Source organism: Papaver somniferum, chromosome 8 (genome assembly GCF_003573695.1).
Source record: "Papaver somniferum cultivar HN1 chromosome 8, ASM357369v1, whole genome shotgun sequence".
In the NCBI taxonomy this organism is placed as follows: Eukaryota; Viridiplantae; Streptophyta; class Magnoliopsida; order Ranunculales; family Papaveraceae; genus Papaver; species Papaver somniferum.
The window spans coordinates 171,749,755-171,767,693 of record NC_039365.1 but is presented as its reverse complement, the minus strand read 5'-3'; the positions used below and the strand labels follow the sequence as shown (position 1 = coordinate 171,767,693).

Here is a 17,939-nt window from a genome sequence, read left to right as displayed (position 1 = left end):
TGTGAGGTGAATAATAATCTAGGCTGCACTTCGGTTTGCATAAGTCCGGATTTTGAGGATTTCCAGACTTTTGCCTAATGATAGACGCATTTATGTGTCTGTTTTGATCTCAATTTCCTATATTGTTAGTACCCATTTTTGTACTTATGTTGGTATTTTATGTTTTTGTAGGTGTTTTTGGAGAAATAAGCTTTTGTGGCGAAATTGGCTCGAAAAGTGATGTTTGCACTCTTAGAAGGAATTACTAAAGGCACCCTAGGATTTTTCACTATTTACAACCCAAAATTTATCTTTATACCCCCAAAATTGCTATTCGCATCCCAGGAATTGCTAAATGTACCCCAGTCGCTAAAGGGAGACCAGCCACGGATAAGGGGGAGGTCACTTTCTTCTAGGCCTGTCAATGGATGCTAACGTAACGGAAATAGGCTCTGTCGCTGCCGTTTCCGTTAAAATTTAGCGGATATCCGTTACCGTTCATTTCCGGCGGAAATAAGAAATTCAAAAACGTTACCGTTACGTTGGACTTACCGGATAACGGATATTTTTCCGCTGCCATCCGGTAAGTCACAGGATAGCCACAAAACAGAGAAGATGATGATTTCTAAGGCAGAGAAGACGATGCTTGATTCAGCATCCGTAGTTTCTCTCTTTTTCTCTCTGAGAACTTCTCTGTTGTGTCGAAGTGAAGAACAGAAGAATGACTGAATGAGATGAGATAAACCAAACAATACATAACGTATAAAAAGGGGAACTTAGGCGCAGGCCCAAAAAAAATGTGCAATACAAAGAAAATGTGCATAACCAGTTATGCAGATGCATAACTTGTTATGTGGCACAAAAAAAAAAAGTGCATAACCAGTTATGCAGATGCATAAGACATTATGCAGTACAGAACAATGTGCATAACTAGTTATGCAGATGCATCAAAGGTTATGCTTATCATAAATCACTGCAGATGCAAAGAAAATGTGCATAACTAGTTATGCAGTACAAAGAAAATGTGCATAACCAGTTATGCAGTACGCACGTTAGCGGATAACGGAACTAAACCTAACGGAAATACACGGTTCCACTACCGTTACGTTAAGAAGGGATTATCCGTTAGCTTATCGGTATCGGATATCCGTTTACCGCTATGTCGGATGGTAGCAGTAACGGCTAACGGATTATCGGTATCGGCTAACGGAAAATCGGTATCCATTGACAGGCCTACTTTCTTCCCAAATTCAAATCAGGAAAAAGGAGGGAAATTGGTTTTTTATGGCAGCAGATTAGGGCTTGTGATTTGGGCGATCTATAATGAGACTAAAGGGATAAAGTCAAATGGGTATCTTCCTTTTGGTCTAACAGGACTGTTAATGGGTTTTGTTTTGACCAAATTTGGCTGAATCATCGAGATGACTCAAAACAGGGGCATGGACATTTCATGGGCATTTCAGGCGAGAGTTGGTGGAGTTTTCGTTGGATTTTCTTGTTGGATATGGACTGGGAATGATCCATTGCATCGAAACAGGGCCGTTAAGTGGTGGTTAGTCGAAAATAGAGGAAGATTTCTTCCTCTCTCGGTTAAACAGGGTAATGACAAGTTACGGGATTTTCTGTGTGGTTATGGGAAGTTACGTGGAATAGAGGAAAAATATATTCGTTTGAGATTCGATTTTGTCGAGTTGGGAAAGTACTGAATTGGAAGAAGCGTGAAAGAAATAAAAAAAATGAAATAAATTCGTGACTTGGCCGTGAAGAAGAAGAAAAAGATTTGGAAGATTTCTCGAGATATATTCGGCCTATGGTGTATAAATATATTGGTTTGAGTACTAGAGAGGGTATCGAGAGTTGGGGAAGTTAGCAGAGGCTACAAAGCCGAGAAGAAGAAGTGCAGAGAAAGTTCTCTGCTGGTGCAGGGAAGAAGAAGATGAAGAACAAAGGCCTGTCAAAGTCAGTCGCATAGCACTGTCGCATATCAACAACAAAAGAGACAGTCGTAATCCAGCAGTCTTATTATCTCTGTAACACTCAATCTACAACAACTATAAACGTTGCAGTTGAGCTGCTTTTATTCTTTTTCTCATAATTCTTTAATAGAAACACCTTTTTGAGCAATGAAAAATTCTTTTGATCGTGTTTCTATCATGATGAGCTAAACCCCATCACTGGGAAAAATGAGGAAGCTGGATTTCATCTATGTGGTAACTTGAATTAATTATTTATTTACTTTTGGCACTGTTTATTAATTGTTTTATGATTTTTATTAAATGATTGTTATTTCAATTGATGGGTCATACTTAGCTTAAATGATTTGATGTCCCATGCTTTAGATTTACAGTCATTGCTTTCAAAAATCTATCTTGGCAAACATTAAGAGTCAATATATTTTATTATTTGAGCCATAATTATCCTAGGATTAGTTTCTGAACCACATGAATATTTGAAACAGTGAAATCCTGAGTCCCAGTAACTCTTACTCTTGTTACCTTCTTTTACATATTTTTGCTAGTTTTAGTATTTTATTCAATTAAGTCTAAAATCAACAACTTCACAAGTCCGAGAATCAAACCCTTTCTTACCACTGTAAAAACTACATCACCTAAGTTGTTGTCGATTTTCATCACCTGGATCTATCGTTTGATCTGATCATCTGTTTAGATCGTAAATCAAGAAATCAAATATAAACTTAATCTGTGCGTGAGATCTTCTAAGGGAATCAACTGCGTAGATTTCTGCTGGGATTCAATAGGCGTAAGGAGCACGACTGTACCTGAATCAGTGGTATATTGAGTTCGGTCTCAACTACATTCCAGACCAAAGTTAATTGGTAGTAGGGTAGTGTCTGTAATAACTTAATATAATTTGGTGTTCAATCTGGACTAGGTCCCGGGGTTTTTCTGCATTTGTGGTTTCCTTGTTAATAAAACTTATGGTGTCCGTGTTATTTATTTTTCCACATTATATTGTTTATCTTTATAATTGAAATATCACAGGTTATGCATTGATCAATCAGAGTAGCTAGGTCGAACCTTGTTAGTTGGAAAAGACTTGATTGACTCTTGGACATTGGTCTTTGGTACCGTCCAAGAACTCACTTTGTAGTTAGGTTCACGGTTCAACTCTGTAAACGTTTTAACGATAGTCGAGAGAGATATATAACTCTGGGCACTTTCCTTGATTGAGTTTTTATTTTCGGAGTTGTGTTGAGTTTGTCCACATAGATTGCCTAAGAAAAAATTGGTGGTGTATCTTGCTACCCCAACACTTTCATTTTAGTTTGTAGTTGTTATTTACTTTGACACATGAATATTATATGTTTATCAATAATGTTACAAAAATTTATTAGTACATCGGGACTCCATCTCGTGGTTATCACCGTGCGGGGGGATGGTGTGACCCACCTCCACTATTACCAATCCAGATGACCATTCTCTATTATCCATTAGATATCCATGCACCGGATGATCCACACGAAATTTATCCCGGTCGACGTTGAATCATTCATAATTTTATGGCATGGCTGAGGTAGTAAACGTGAAGGGAAATCTTATAGTGGAAGCTAATCTACCTACAGGGAAAAATAAAGCATAAGAGTAGTGGGAAACCACTAGTATAATTCTTAAAAAAACAAAAAAAAACTAATAGTTTAGTTCGAGGATTCATAAAATGTTCTAATTAAATTTCATCAGAACTTAAAATATATCCTCGAAAGTATTTTTTTTAACCGATGTCACTATACTAGAGTGGTGAAGTTACTGGGTGATGATACCAATGATATGGGTTCGAAACTCGTCAGTATCAAATACGCTCCCCGAATATACTCATAGATTGATATTTCTCCGCATCTGGAGCATTTGGTTGTTCAAAAAACTCATATAGATCGATATTTGTCTGAACTTGGAGGATTTGATTGTTCAAAACTTTGTTTGTGCTTTGAGTTGCTCCTGTACATAATTCCACATAGAAACTCAATTAAAACTTTGAAAAGGCTAAAGAAAATATAGTACTAGTCACTGCGCTAAAGCCCGTGGAAACTTCACATAACCAAATAATAGTATTTGAATTATTGCTAATATCAAGACAATTCACGCAACAACAAATTATTTTGAAACCCAATGCTAAGAAGAAGTTACAAATTCTAGCTCTTTTCACGGGTAATATGTACACTATATAGCTTGGTCGGATAAAAAATGAGTACCCTACCTACGGAACATGACTACCCAAAAGCTTAAACATTGAACAACTGGCATGCAAAGTTTGAATAAATTTAGACCCGACCCGTCTTTCGCAAAACACTTGAAGCAAGCAATGGCTCTGGTAAAAAGTAATATGCAAATTCAAAGGTTTAAATTTGATTAAAACCGACCTCTGTCGCGAAGAAAGAATGAAATCCGAAGGGTACTTTTTTGGGTAGTTCAATAACTGCAACCGGATCCACTGACATTGTTTTGGCATCACTTACATTCACCACTGATTTTCTGCACCAATTTACATACTTATTTTTTGTTAGCTGATCAAAAAAAAATAATAAAATAAAATATTAATCAACACCAGTTTAGTTTGGTCCTAGTAATTAACAAAAAAGATAATGAAAAATGAAATAAAATCTTTGAGAAGAAAATTTTGGACCGAGTGAACCATGTAGTAAGAACTTATGCATACTAATATTTTTGGCATTCACAATGTATCAGGCTCGAATGGTTGTGTATTCGAGTTCATGGTAAAAGCCAAACCCAACATAGTTACATGCTCAAAGATAAAATATCCAAAAATACATATATATGCTACTTGCTAATTGACATAGAATGACATATGGGCCGAGGCTGAGGACTTGAGGAACATTTGTTGTTGTCATTATCTTATTTAGTCTTTAATCAGGATCAATTGTTTATATGCAACCTTTGGCTAGTACTGAAAAAGGATTTTTTTTTTCAAATAAGCATGAGAAATCAGAAATAGTGAGACAAGTTACCCAGTGTTCTCATCGCATACGAAGAATATTAAGTATCCATCATCTTCTTCAGATGTTACTCCTGACTCACGAGGAACAAAAACAGCGTCACCGCAAAACTTTCCGGGTTCCAAGTTAAAGATACCTTTAATATTTCCTCCTGCCTCAAACTTTTTCCTTCCTAGTAATGGCTCAGCATGCAAATCAAATTTAATACTACCTGTCTGTTTTCCGGCTATAGTTGCATACACAAACCTTTGTTTCTTGAATTACAGATTATGCATTAACAAAATCAGGAACTATTAATGCAAACATAACATCAACAAGATAAAAACAAAATGAAAATTACCTGCCAATGTAATTGTTATTAATCCGGGAAAAATCGACAGAAGGTAGTGATAGTTTTTTTGTGTGATGCTAAACCGTTTTTCATATTGAATCTCATCTCGTACCTGGTTGGAAAAAAGTTGTTGGAAAAACTCCACTGCATAGATTGTTTAATACTTTATAATCAAAAGAGTCCTACAGTTCACTTGTGAAATAAAAAGGATTTGCAATCCAATTGACTATGCTCATCGAATCTGTTGTCTCAAGGTGACAACTAATCAGAACTACTTCTTCTCCGTCTTCCCAAGCATTGGCTAATCATTGGATAAAATATCAGAACAAAAAAAAAGAAAAAAGAAAAGAAAATAAGCTAATTATTTTTTCGTGTGAGTGGTTAGCTTAGGCCACGTATGAATTATTGAAGTGATAAAAGGAGGATATTGTGCAGAAACTTAGTACGTTAGTTGGTGAATATGTATCTTAAACCTTGTCATATTGGTTATGCTAATTTTATCAGTTGTGATACTCTATGTTCTTATTCTCATGGTTATCATGCGAGTGCCATGAAGATACTAGTACGTAAGGAATTTCACCCTTGGTTTTTTTAACCGATGAAAATATGCACCGACGACTCATAAATATTGGTGTAATAATTGATCAGAAAAATGAGGTAACTTTTTTTGATCTATGGATTTCGTGCTCCAGATGTTAAAATAAATAAACATATGGCCTACCACTGTGAAATATAAAATAGTTAGGAAGTTCGAACCATCTCATATGGATTCCATCTGTTGAATATCGTGGAAGAACACCAAAGCGAGCTTTCTTTGTTGTATTGAACACGAGAATGTCCTCTTTCGTCACCAAATTCTGAAACACAAGTGAAGATTTTTTGCAGAAAATAAAAAAATAATTTATTATGTTATGTGAGAAAACTGGTTTATTTGTAAATTTTTATAGCATGCCAGCTCGGGGTTCCAGTGAACCACATTGTAGGCACACAAAACCCTCGCAAAAATAATGGTAATGAATAACAACACATATATAGCTCAAAACGAATACCAGCATTATACCTTTGGTCGAAAGTTTAGAGGTAGGTCCATGAAAATTGTAAAATTTTCTGTAATGGCAAAGTCATGCATCATGGTAGGCTCTGACAATGTGATTGGCACGGGATCAAGCATAGAACCATCTTTAGAAATGACCTGATATGTACAGTAAGGTGGTGTGAGATCATACCCAAATGTAAACATCTCGCCTTCAATCATCATTAATATTTATGTTAAATTAAAGAAGAGATATTAGTTCATAATGATTTCCAAATTATATGTAAGATTATGATTTACCAGTAAATGAATCGATCTTTGGATGTGCAGTAAAGGAATGCTCCAATTGTTTGTCATAATCTAACATTCCAACTGTCTGCAGATCTCCATCTTCCAAAATTCTAAGAACATCTGGAAAATTGTAAAAATAAAAATAAAAATAAAAATAAAAATAAAAATGAATGACACTATAAATGATGGTCTGGAATAAATGAGGCATTGATGATTAAACTCATCTTTTCCTATATGCCAAGGTTAAGAGAGGAGTCTTCGTGTGAAACTTCTTACAATATCTAAGTCATTTGACACATAATCTGATATAATTACATCACTAAAATACACATATTTCAAAGCAAGGGGTCGTGCTGAGAGTTGCAGCATAACTATGTATAAATAGTAACATTAATATAACAATTGCAACACCACATAGACATATGTATAAATGAGTTCATCAATATTACTTACAAGGTTTATCCATTTCTCCAAGACCAAGAATTTTCCATGGTGATATGTGAGACTAGTATTACCTGTTGGCACAAGTCCAAAACTTGAACGTAAAAACTTTAAACAAACTAAAGATGATATGTTGATATAAGATTAAGCTTTACATAGATGATTCAATAAATGATTTCAATTATTTCGAGTTTGTTATCAAGTAATGGAAATACACATCTCCCAATTTTCAAAAAGGTGTGTGTTGGACGCCTAATATAACATAATAATTTCAATGAAAATTTGGTATATATTCATGCCATAAGAGCTATAAGAAATTTGAAGGAAAGAAGATGACACTTGGCAGAGCTAAATGTAAGGTGCAAAAGAGTTTGGTCACTAGTTTCATACACTATTAATTTGGTACCGATGGAGATAATGTTTTGAACTTTCTCATATGAAGTTTTTGTGATTTGTAATGGATAAACAACTTTGCTGATCAAACAAAAATGGATAAAAAAACTTTAAATACGTGAGAAACTCTTTTTATTCATTTTTCAGCTTTATTGTTCCCATTTTTGTAAAAACAAATACATGAAACCCTTTTTATTGAATAATAAATGAGTATCTAAGATGGAAAGCGGAAAACCTACATGTTCCACTTCCAAATGAAATATCCAATACTTCAAATTTGGATCGAAGAATATGTAAGCTGGCCATGAACACTCCAAATAATCCATCAAGATATCCAACTTGTAAATGACATAACAAAGTGTATATGAGTGTTGATTGATATGTATAGAAATGGTAGAACGGAAATATGAAGTGGTTCTTAACCCCAAAGGCCGATAGGACTGATGAGGTAGTAACTTGTAAGCAACGAATTTATGAATTAGCTGAATAACATACACAGTTAGTGTAATAGAGGTGACAAAGGGACGGTATGTACCAGTTTTCACCTCATCTACATCTAATCTAATATATTATGTATTTCAAACTTGGCATCCGCATCCAATCAAGCATCCAATTGGTGCACTGATGGACAAATTGGATGCATCCAGTGGATTTGTTTAATAATTAAAGTTTATAATAGAGATATATATGCAAAAAGTTTATGGATGATTTTGGAAATAAATATTTAACATTGGATTTGAGTGTAATGCTTTGAAGTTACTCAAAATTTTGGGATTAAGTTGTCCACTTATACATACATTGGTCTTGTATCATGGTAGCTCATCAAAATATAGTATGAAAGGAATATTTTATTTGGCAAGAAAAAAGAGAGTACTAACAGGTCCGGATGTCCAACGAATTCTCAAAGTTACAACCAGCCCAATCTGTAATCGGTTGGATTTCAAAAATCGCATCCGCGTTCAACCCATTAGCTAACGGTCTGAACAATCAACCACAAAAATACAGTTGGCCTCGAAAAAATCCGCGGATTCTGGGCTGATGCTCACCCCTAATGTTACATGTAGGCAATGACAAGTAGAGACAGGATCGAGATAATGCTTAATGATAACCCACTCATGGGGAGGCAAAGAATATTTTTTTTTACACAAAATTAGAAATAGTATTTTTTACATTTATATCATAAAATATGGTGGGAATTAAATGCTTGACCCTCTCCTCACTCTCTTACTCAAATGTCTTCTGACTTAAAATTCTTTAAAAAAAAATTAGCGCATCTTGTTCAAATGACCCATATATGATTAAAGGATGGCATTAAACAAAAAAATATAATTACAGAAATAACCATATGTGTAAAAATATAATAAAAATGAATATAAACTTTATCTTGTAGGGGTATAATCGTCAAACCAACTTAAATATATCATATCTCACAGATCATATATCGGAATTTAACAAATTTTGTATATTTGGAAAGCTTTTTGAAAGACATATACAAAGAGCGTATATACGAATATAAAAATTTTGTTTTTCCAAATTTTTTTTATTCTCGTAATGATTTTTAAAATTTTTTTTTTCATATTTTATAGCGTGCTACTATTATCCACAGTTTTTTTAGTGTGTAAATACTATCCATAATATTTATTTTTTGTGTGCAACAAATATCGGTGTGCAATTATTATCCACAATGTCACTTAACCTTCTTTCTTTTTTCTTAATGAAAATTAACCTTCAGTAATTATTTGTATTAACGGTATATACATCATTATAGGACCTAAAAAACAAAAACTCTCTTTTGATTATTTGTACTCCCCTTTCATAATTTTTGGAACATATATACGCAAGTAGATATGTGCAAAAAATATGCACAATCAATCAAATCAAGAAAATGACGACTATTTAAGAATTAAGAGTTGGTACCAGGACTCGTCATTGACTATCAAGTCAATCTGTGGACCAAACAAAGTTATAATTTTGTGTAACTTTATTATCTTATTAATATAAATTATTAACCTTATAAATTACATCATTGAGTTCTACATGTTGAAGCTGCAAAACAACATAAAAAAAATGAATTGAAACAAGATGGTTCTCCAAAGTACAAGAGAGCTGTGTTTCTAAGCACATTTTCCTATGTAAGTTTACTCTGAAATTCTCTAATGTAATTTTTTTGGCAGAAAAAATAGTTTTGGAAAACAAAAAATGATGTTGTTTATATGGTCAATTTTGATGGAACCAAGTTTGGTTTCATCAAACTTGCATGTATGTAACTCATTAAGGAGCTGTTATCTCGTATTTTGTTTCAGACATTATACTCACTAGGTAAGAAATGTGGTGCTGTAATAGAAGGTTTCATCGACAACATGGATTACAGCGTGCAGTTTTTGTTCGTTCCGTTGCTGACAACAATTGAAGATGTAAACCATTGGAAATTGCTTTCTTTTGATGTGGAAAACGGAGAATTTTATCACTATAACTCCTTGGCTTCCACAGAAGAAGAATGCATAAAAAGTGCTGAAAGCATGAGACAATGTATAGCATCATCATTTGCGCAGCACGACGCAAAGCTCCCCCGTGATGAGCAGACAAGTCATCCATCAACATACTCTATGTAGAACCCTACATGTTGTGAACAAATGGGGTAAGTTATGTTTGGAAGTTTGTAGTTCACAATGCTTGAAATCATTTCATCACTTGTAAACAATTAGAAACCAAAATGCTTTACATATTGGTTTTAATGCCAGAACACTCTCAGCTAGTCACTTGTACCAATTGAGACATTGTTTTGGTTTTTCAGGAACGATTGTGGCCTGTATGTTTTCTATTACATGAAGAGCCTCTTGAAAGGAAATATGTCTACAAATGATATACGAGAAAATGTGCATAACATGAGACCAAAATTGGCGTTGAAGATACTCCTTGACAATAAGAATAATACTCGTATGTCGTGCCCGTCTTATTGAACATTCAGTTTTAGTTGAAGTTTAAATTACTTTTGAAATGGTTATCGAGTAATTGTAATGATGATATACATTTCTTCTTGCATATTCAGTTTTAATTGAAACTTAAAGTACTTTTGAAATGGTTATCGAGTGATTGTCATGGTGACAAATTACAGTTTATATAAAAAAAAATCGTCTAATTTCAGTTGTAGTCTCTTAAAAGCTTATGTCTACGGAAATACGATGTAAACGCAATCAATCAACAATAGACAACATCATCTACTGTATTGTCATAGATGCAGAAGAAAAGTGAAAGTAAAATAATGGTGAAACCAAATCTGGTTTCATCAAAAAATGATGAAACCTATTCTGGTTCCACCAAATGCCTGTAGAAAATCTGACAAAATCTTAAAATTGTTTATTCTCTGCCAAATTATATAATGAAAACACTGCAACACATTAACTTCTAAAACAAAAATCTATTGAAATCTGAAATAGTAGATAAAAGCAAGTTCAAGACAACAAGTTCTCATGAAAATCTGAAATTAAAGTCTAAAAACGAAACTAAAAGTTAAATTCGATACAAGTACTCATGAAATCTGACGAGAAGGGCATGTTCGTTTATTATGGGTGGTCAAAACCTTGCAGGAACCACAGGTTCTCATCTTCTTATTGGAAATTGAACCTGTATTAGGAATCCTCTTCTTCTTCGATGGACGCCTTGGCTGTGGTCCATTATTCGGACCAAAAACCATCGATTTCGGAGACACTGTCACAGGCTTTTCAACTGTGGGAACATGATTGATTGCATGTTTATATGATTCTCGGTAGAACTTTACTGTAAAGTAGTGTTCAACATACTTGTAAGGATCTTCTCCATTCACCATCATATATCGGACAACATGGGCACACGGGAAACCGTCAATACACCAACGATTGCAAGAACATATTTTTCTTTTCAAATCGACCGTCTGTGTTAATGTAGCATGAACTTCAAACACATATTCCGACGACTTGGTGACTTGGTAGTTACATCCATGCATCTTGTTCTCGTGGAGAAGAGCTTCATATTCTGGACATAGAGTTTGACGCCAATTCATTAAGTTAGCAGAGTCCTCGCGACGTTTACACATTTGGTCCATAAGCTTTACCCTGATCTCATCAACCATGATGGTTATAAGATTATCTCTCTCTTCAACAACCGAACCATTGAAACTCTCAGCAATATTTGAACACAACCTACCATATAAGAAAAAACTTGCCCATTTATCAACATGAGCTCTACTTAGATAGTCTTGTAACTTCTGATTTTCAACCTTCCTCAACTTAACCCAATTCTCTGTAAATTCTTTATGAGTAGAAGCATACGCACATTTCTTAATCAGTCCCAATACATATTTTTTATAAACCTTGCAATTCTTCGGTAAGCATGTATTGATATTTCATTCCATATGCCAGTAGCACCAACCATGAAAAGCCTCAGGAAATACAATAGGAATTTGAATTACCAACCCAATACCTTGATCACTCACAAAAGTAAGCTTTGGTCGCAAAGGAGAAAGAACTTTCTTCAAATTTTCCAAAAAACATTTCCAGTTCGTTTCATTCTCCGATGAAACCACACCATAAGCAAGAGGGTAGATTTCTGTAACATGAACAAAAAGCATAACACAAGCATAAGATGCGATGAAAACCAAGCATAAAAATGATGAAACAAAACATAAAAATGATGAAACCAACATAAAAAAATGATGAAAACCTTACCATCATTTCCGGTTAGACCTGTTGCTGCCATCATATGACCAAGGTACTTGCTTTTCAAGTGGGCCGCATCAACGAATAATACAGGACGACATAAATTGAATCCACGACTACAAGCTTCAAAACAGATAAACATCCTCTGAAATTTTTGAGTCCCTTCTTCAACTTCCAAAACCACGTGAGAACCAGGATTGGTTTCAATCAACTTGTTTTTATACCAGTTCAAGAACATAAAAGATTTCTCGTTCTCTCCTCATGTAGTATTCAGTGCATGCTTCTTCCCTGAGTATGCATAATAACGACTAATGTCAAAGCTGTATTCTCTCGTAAACTGATTCATAATATGCTTAATTTTCTTATTAGGATCCTTTTTAATTTCATCAATAATCAAGCTACTAACTAGTTTCTTCGATATCTATGGTCTGTTAACAAATCCACCAACACAAGTATGCTGATTATCTAGTTCCTTGATAATAAGAGGACTTCCTACAACACCATCAACAGAAACAGCATATAAATGCCAGTTACATTTCTCATCTTTCTTATTAGCACAACATGCACCAATCCTCAACTTCTCATTCCTATATACCTTGAATTCATAACCAGCTGCTGCGTGATACTTCTGTAAATCACAACGAACTTGTTGAACACCTCCCAGAAACAACTGTTCAACTCCTTGAAAAAGATGTAACCAGTGAGCAGACTTCAACGGTTCCTTAATTTTATCTGGAACATCATAATCAATTCGTGGCTTCTCAAAAGGTATAATTCCAGAACTCCGTGGATGGTCATCAAAAGCTATAATTCCTGAACTTATTAAACTAGAACATTCAGCTTTGTGACTTACGTGTAACTCCATAATTCCTTCTTTATTATTATACAGACTAAATAGAGCCAAAGATTGAAGATCAAAATCAGAAGGAATGACCTTTTGTTGGTCATCAACCATGTGAAAATTTTCCATAAAAGGAGGAGGGAATTCACACCAACTTGAGCATATACTAGTCTTCAAATTAGCAAAAGACTCTTGGAGGCCAATACGAAAATTTAAACAATCTTCTCTGTGACATACAACTGCGAGAACAGAATCCATAATCTACAGAACAAAATGATGCAACCAAAAACAGTTTCACCAGATGTGAATATCAACAACAATAACAACAATATGAATTTCAAAAAAAATCACAAAAAGGTTCATTCCAAATAGATAGAATCGTTCATAAGAACATCAACAAAAACATAACAAATCATATGAACATCATCAATTCAGTTTATTCGTTTATTCATAAGAACATCATCAATTATGTTTATTCACTAGAAAATAAAAATTCAACAGAAAAAATTAAATTGAATACCTGAAAACTTGATTTGATTGTTTAATGAATAATCCGAATGATAGACGGGGCTTAAACTGAAGACGAAGATGATCAAGACGAAGTTGATTGATTCGTTGATGAATAATCGGAATATAACACAGTTTAATCTGAAGACGAAATTGATACGGTTTCTATAATCTTCTTCGATTAAACACCAGATCTCTGAATCTGAAGCTTGTCGTAACCAATTGAATCAGTACTAACCTAAAAAAAATTATATTAATTGAATCGAAATCAGGAGAAGATGATTCTTCTTATTTGAATTAAACTGTTTTTTCTGAATCTGAGAAAATGGAGAAGAAATCGTTTTTTGAATCTGTAAACTACGATTCAGAAGACGAAGATGTAAACCTAAACGAAGAACAGAAATCTCGCGCGTCGTTCGAAATCAGGAGAAGATGATTATTCTTATTTTAATTAGACTGTTTTTCTGAATCTGAGAAAACGAAGAAGAAATCGTTTTCTGAATCTGTAAACTACGAAGAAGAGGAAGAGGAAGATGTAAACCTAAACGAAGAACAAAAATCTCGTTTTCGTTTTCTTTGAATCTGATTTCTGTTAGGTATTTCTTCCGCCACAATTTCTTTGAATTAGATATTTTTATACCAAAGTTCAGTTTGGGAAATTATATTTTCAGACAAAACTAAATTAGCTAATTATTGTTTGAGCTGGGGTTTTTGTGCCACTATTTAATGAAACTGATTTAATTTATTAAAAATAATATGGCTGGTTTTTTTGTACCTTTAAGGTGGTCACCTAGGTGTTTTGTCACTAGTTGTGTATAAATTATAATAATTTCTAGAATTATTCAAACAACAGTTTATTATTTCCTATTAAAAAAATAAAAAATTCTAACGACAGTTAGAGACATGACAGTGTCAAAGACCAGGTGATTCATGGTGGTGATGAATCATGATTCAAATTGAGGCGAATGAAATACAAGGAACAACATTGGGATTTGGTATTCAAACTGGTTGGTTTTTCATGTTGTGTATTGTTTGCATTTTTTCACAGTAAGCATCCGTATTATTATGATTCGGACATCTATGGTTTGTGGTTAACCACCAGGCATACCATAATGTAAGACCTGAACAACCAACAGTACTAACCTTAAGAAATTTTGCGGCACCAAAATATTCCTCCTGTTTAAGGCGAGATGTCCTCACATAACTGGAAACATATGTTACTTTTCCATCTTTAATACGCAAACCATGAACCATTCTGCAGCATAGCATAACTCATATTAACTGGAAACTACAGCACGGGGTGCAAGCATTTGTCGCATCTACGATTTAAATTTCTTGACTGTTGGTTTTGTAAGAGCATTGTGTAAAGCCATTTTGTCTCTGGGTCCCAAAATTATTTGTCTGTCGGTGGCTTTGGGTTGCAGCCATACAAGTAAAATTTGCTTGCCAGAGATGATGATGGACTTGTGGATGGAACGGCAAAATTGTAAGCAAACTGGAACCAGATTCTTAGGTGATCAAGAGGTTGACTAGTCAATACTCAGTCTAGATCAAACAATCAGTCAAGACTCAAGAGCCCCAAAGCTATGAACGGACTGCGGAGTACGGACACACCTGTGACCCAAACATTGAAGGGTATCAAAATTTCCCGACTCAAATACAAATAGCTCAACGTTCTACATCATAGCTTCTACTAGGCCGTGCCTCCAATTTGGCTTCCACTAATTATCGAGGAGGAACATTAGCCTTTTAACGTTCTACAGAAATCATAGCTTCTACTAGGCTGCACCTCCAATTTGTCTTCGGCTAATTATTGAGGAGGACTATTAACCTATTAACCTTTTTGAACCTGGTTTGATTGGGATATATCCAGATTAATTAGGGTATATCCATTTTATTCCCAACCATAATAGAATGTTAAGGGGTGTCTAACATGTGTAAAGTTACCTAATTATCCTTCTCCTAATAATAACCAAAACCACCCTTTTTGGATTTTAGATCAAAACCTTATTAATTTCTTTCCTTCTCCTTCATCATCAATCTAATGATCAATTCCTTTCTCCTACTCTATATTTCATCATTTTCAAATGAAAAAATGTCGTCGATTATGATTTTTTATTGTCGATTAATCCTTTCAAATTCATTCTAATACTTTGTTTTGTTATTTGAATGACAAATTAGATCAGAAAATTTGAAATTGTTGAATTCTAGTTACACAGTCGACATGGTATTTGTTTGTCGAGCATGCCGACTTTTCATATTTATTTTTAGTCGACAAGCTTATAGGATGAACAACATGCCGACTTTTCATATATTATTTTTAGTCGGCAAGGTTATAAGATGAATAGCATGCCAACTTTTCAAAGAGTTTTGTTTCTGAAAGTAATATTTACAGGGTTGGCACGGTATTCATCCTTATACCTTGCCGACTATAGTTTAGTCAGCAAGGTTATGAAATTAAAACCTTGCCGACTAATTATGTATTTATAACACCTTTCTCTGTATGTCAAACAATCCTATAGTCGGCATTGTATTTTTTATCGACCTTGCCGACTATAAGGTAGCCGATAAGGTAAAAAATCAATAAGATGTCGACTAGTGAAGCATTTACAACAGTCTCATGTGTGTCAAAATAATAAAGTCGGCATCTTCTTCGTTCACCGACCTTGTCGGCCGGATAAAGTCGGCATGTTATTCATCCATAAACCTTGCCAGCCAGATATAGTCGGCATGTTCTTCATTCGTCGACCCTGCCGACTTTTCATAGTTTCAGAACTGAAAGTGTTGATTTCTTCTTTAATTTTGAGTATGATTTCATACATTAGCTTTGCAATCCCCTTTTTAGAAATGTTTGGGTAGTATGTTTTCATTTTCGTTGCAAAAAAAATTCTCAAAACAATTCATCAAAAATCTTCCAACATGAGTTCAATCAAAAACAAAATGATAACTTAAATTCATAAGTTTTAATCTACCTAATTAATTTATCTGAACTCAATTAATTAACCTAATCAGAATTTTAATGTTAATTAAACAACGGTATATTAGCCATTTAGAAAATACAAGGTTAATGGATAGTCTGTTTTATTTCAAAATGACCCGACTTTTGTCTTATTAGGTATATCCAATTAATTTGGGTATGCCCAATCAAGACAGGTTTTTGAAGGCGGTTGTTTTAGAAAAAAATAATAATAAAAGGTTATAATTTCTAAATTGTTCTCGTTTGTACCTCACAGCAAAAATGGGATTTAAAGTGTCAGTATAATGTCAGGCGATAGGAGACAGATTTATCACGTTCAGGGAGGACTTTCAACATTTAACCTACGAAACAAAATGCACTCCTACTTTTAACTGTGGTTGGTTGTTCTTTACCAAGAAAACAAAATGTATTACTTCGCAGTACTGGCGCTCTTTCTAAAAAGGGAAAATAAATCCATAAACAAACAAGGGATAGATACACGTACCCATCTCCATCATACCTGCACGCAACAAGTAAACAGATATTAGGACACATCAACTTCAACCATTACAGCAGTGCTTTCGTTTGTATTTGGTTTTGGAATTTTGGCAATCAATAATTTCGTGAAAACAGTCTAGTCTATGGTTGTAAATTTGTAATCTACTGTTACGTTGATTCACAACCAATAAAGCTCGACTAATTATTTGAGTTTTGTCTAACTTGCCAGTGATATCCAGCCACAGGCATGAACTTAGGGTTTGGACCAACCATCAAAAACTCTCCATTTAATCCTTCCTGCAAAAAGAGCAGTTAAAAGATTTAAAGACGACATGTATATGTATAGTTCTCAGAAATTTGTATATACATACACGTATACTGCATGTTTACGTGTGTGTGGAATGGTTATTCTTTCTTACCGGAAGGTATCCATTGACAGGGAGATTCGGATGAGGAGTTTCTTCATGCACCGGAGCGAAAATCCCAGGCCCGGCCAAGTATTGGCTGCTTGGCTGTTTATCATGCATGAGCTTGACTACCAACTTCTCAACAACATCAAAGAATTGAGAAGCAAGTCCTTTCTTAGGCTTAGCATCCACCAACAAAATTCTTCCTTCTCTTGACCCGCCAGTACTAATTGCACTTGTACTTTGTTGATGATGGTTTGCCGGATGGGACAATCTAGCATTTGATTGTCTTCCGCATCTGACCATTTTCAGTGTGGTGCTCTTGCGTGGCCGGTCATTACAGAGAAATACTAAAGCCAACCGATGATGGGTCGATGAACTTTCGTAGGAGTTTGCGGCGCTGGATCTTCCAGAAAAGAACATTGAATCAATCGCTGACATTTTCTTTTAAATATACTGGTTTAAACATGCAAAACCAAGAACCAGTCACTGCAAACAAATCTTGCTTCGACGATCGATGACCAACGAACAAAAATGTAATTAGCTAGACTTGAGAGACAGAGAGAGAGAGAGAGAGAGAGAGAGTTGTGCGCCTGGAT

The 17,939-nt window shown here is 34.6% G+C and overlaps 1 pseudogene; it reads right to left on the bottom strand.

Moving 5' to 3' along the window:
• Positions 1 to 3,902: 3,902 nt before the first annotated feature.
• LOC113306462 lies at positions 3,903 to 17,646 on the bottom strand (annotated as a pseudogene).
• Positions 17,647 to 17,939: the final 293 nt, after the last annotated feature.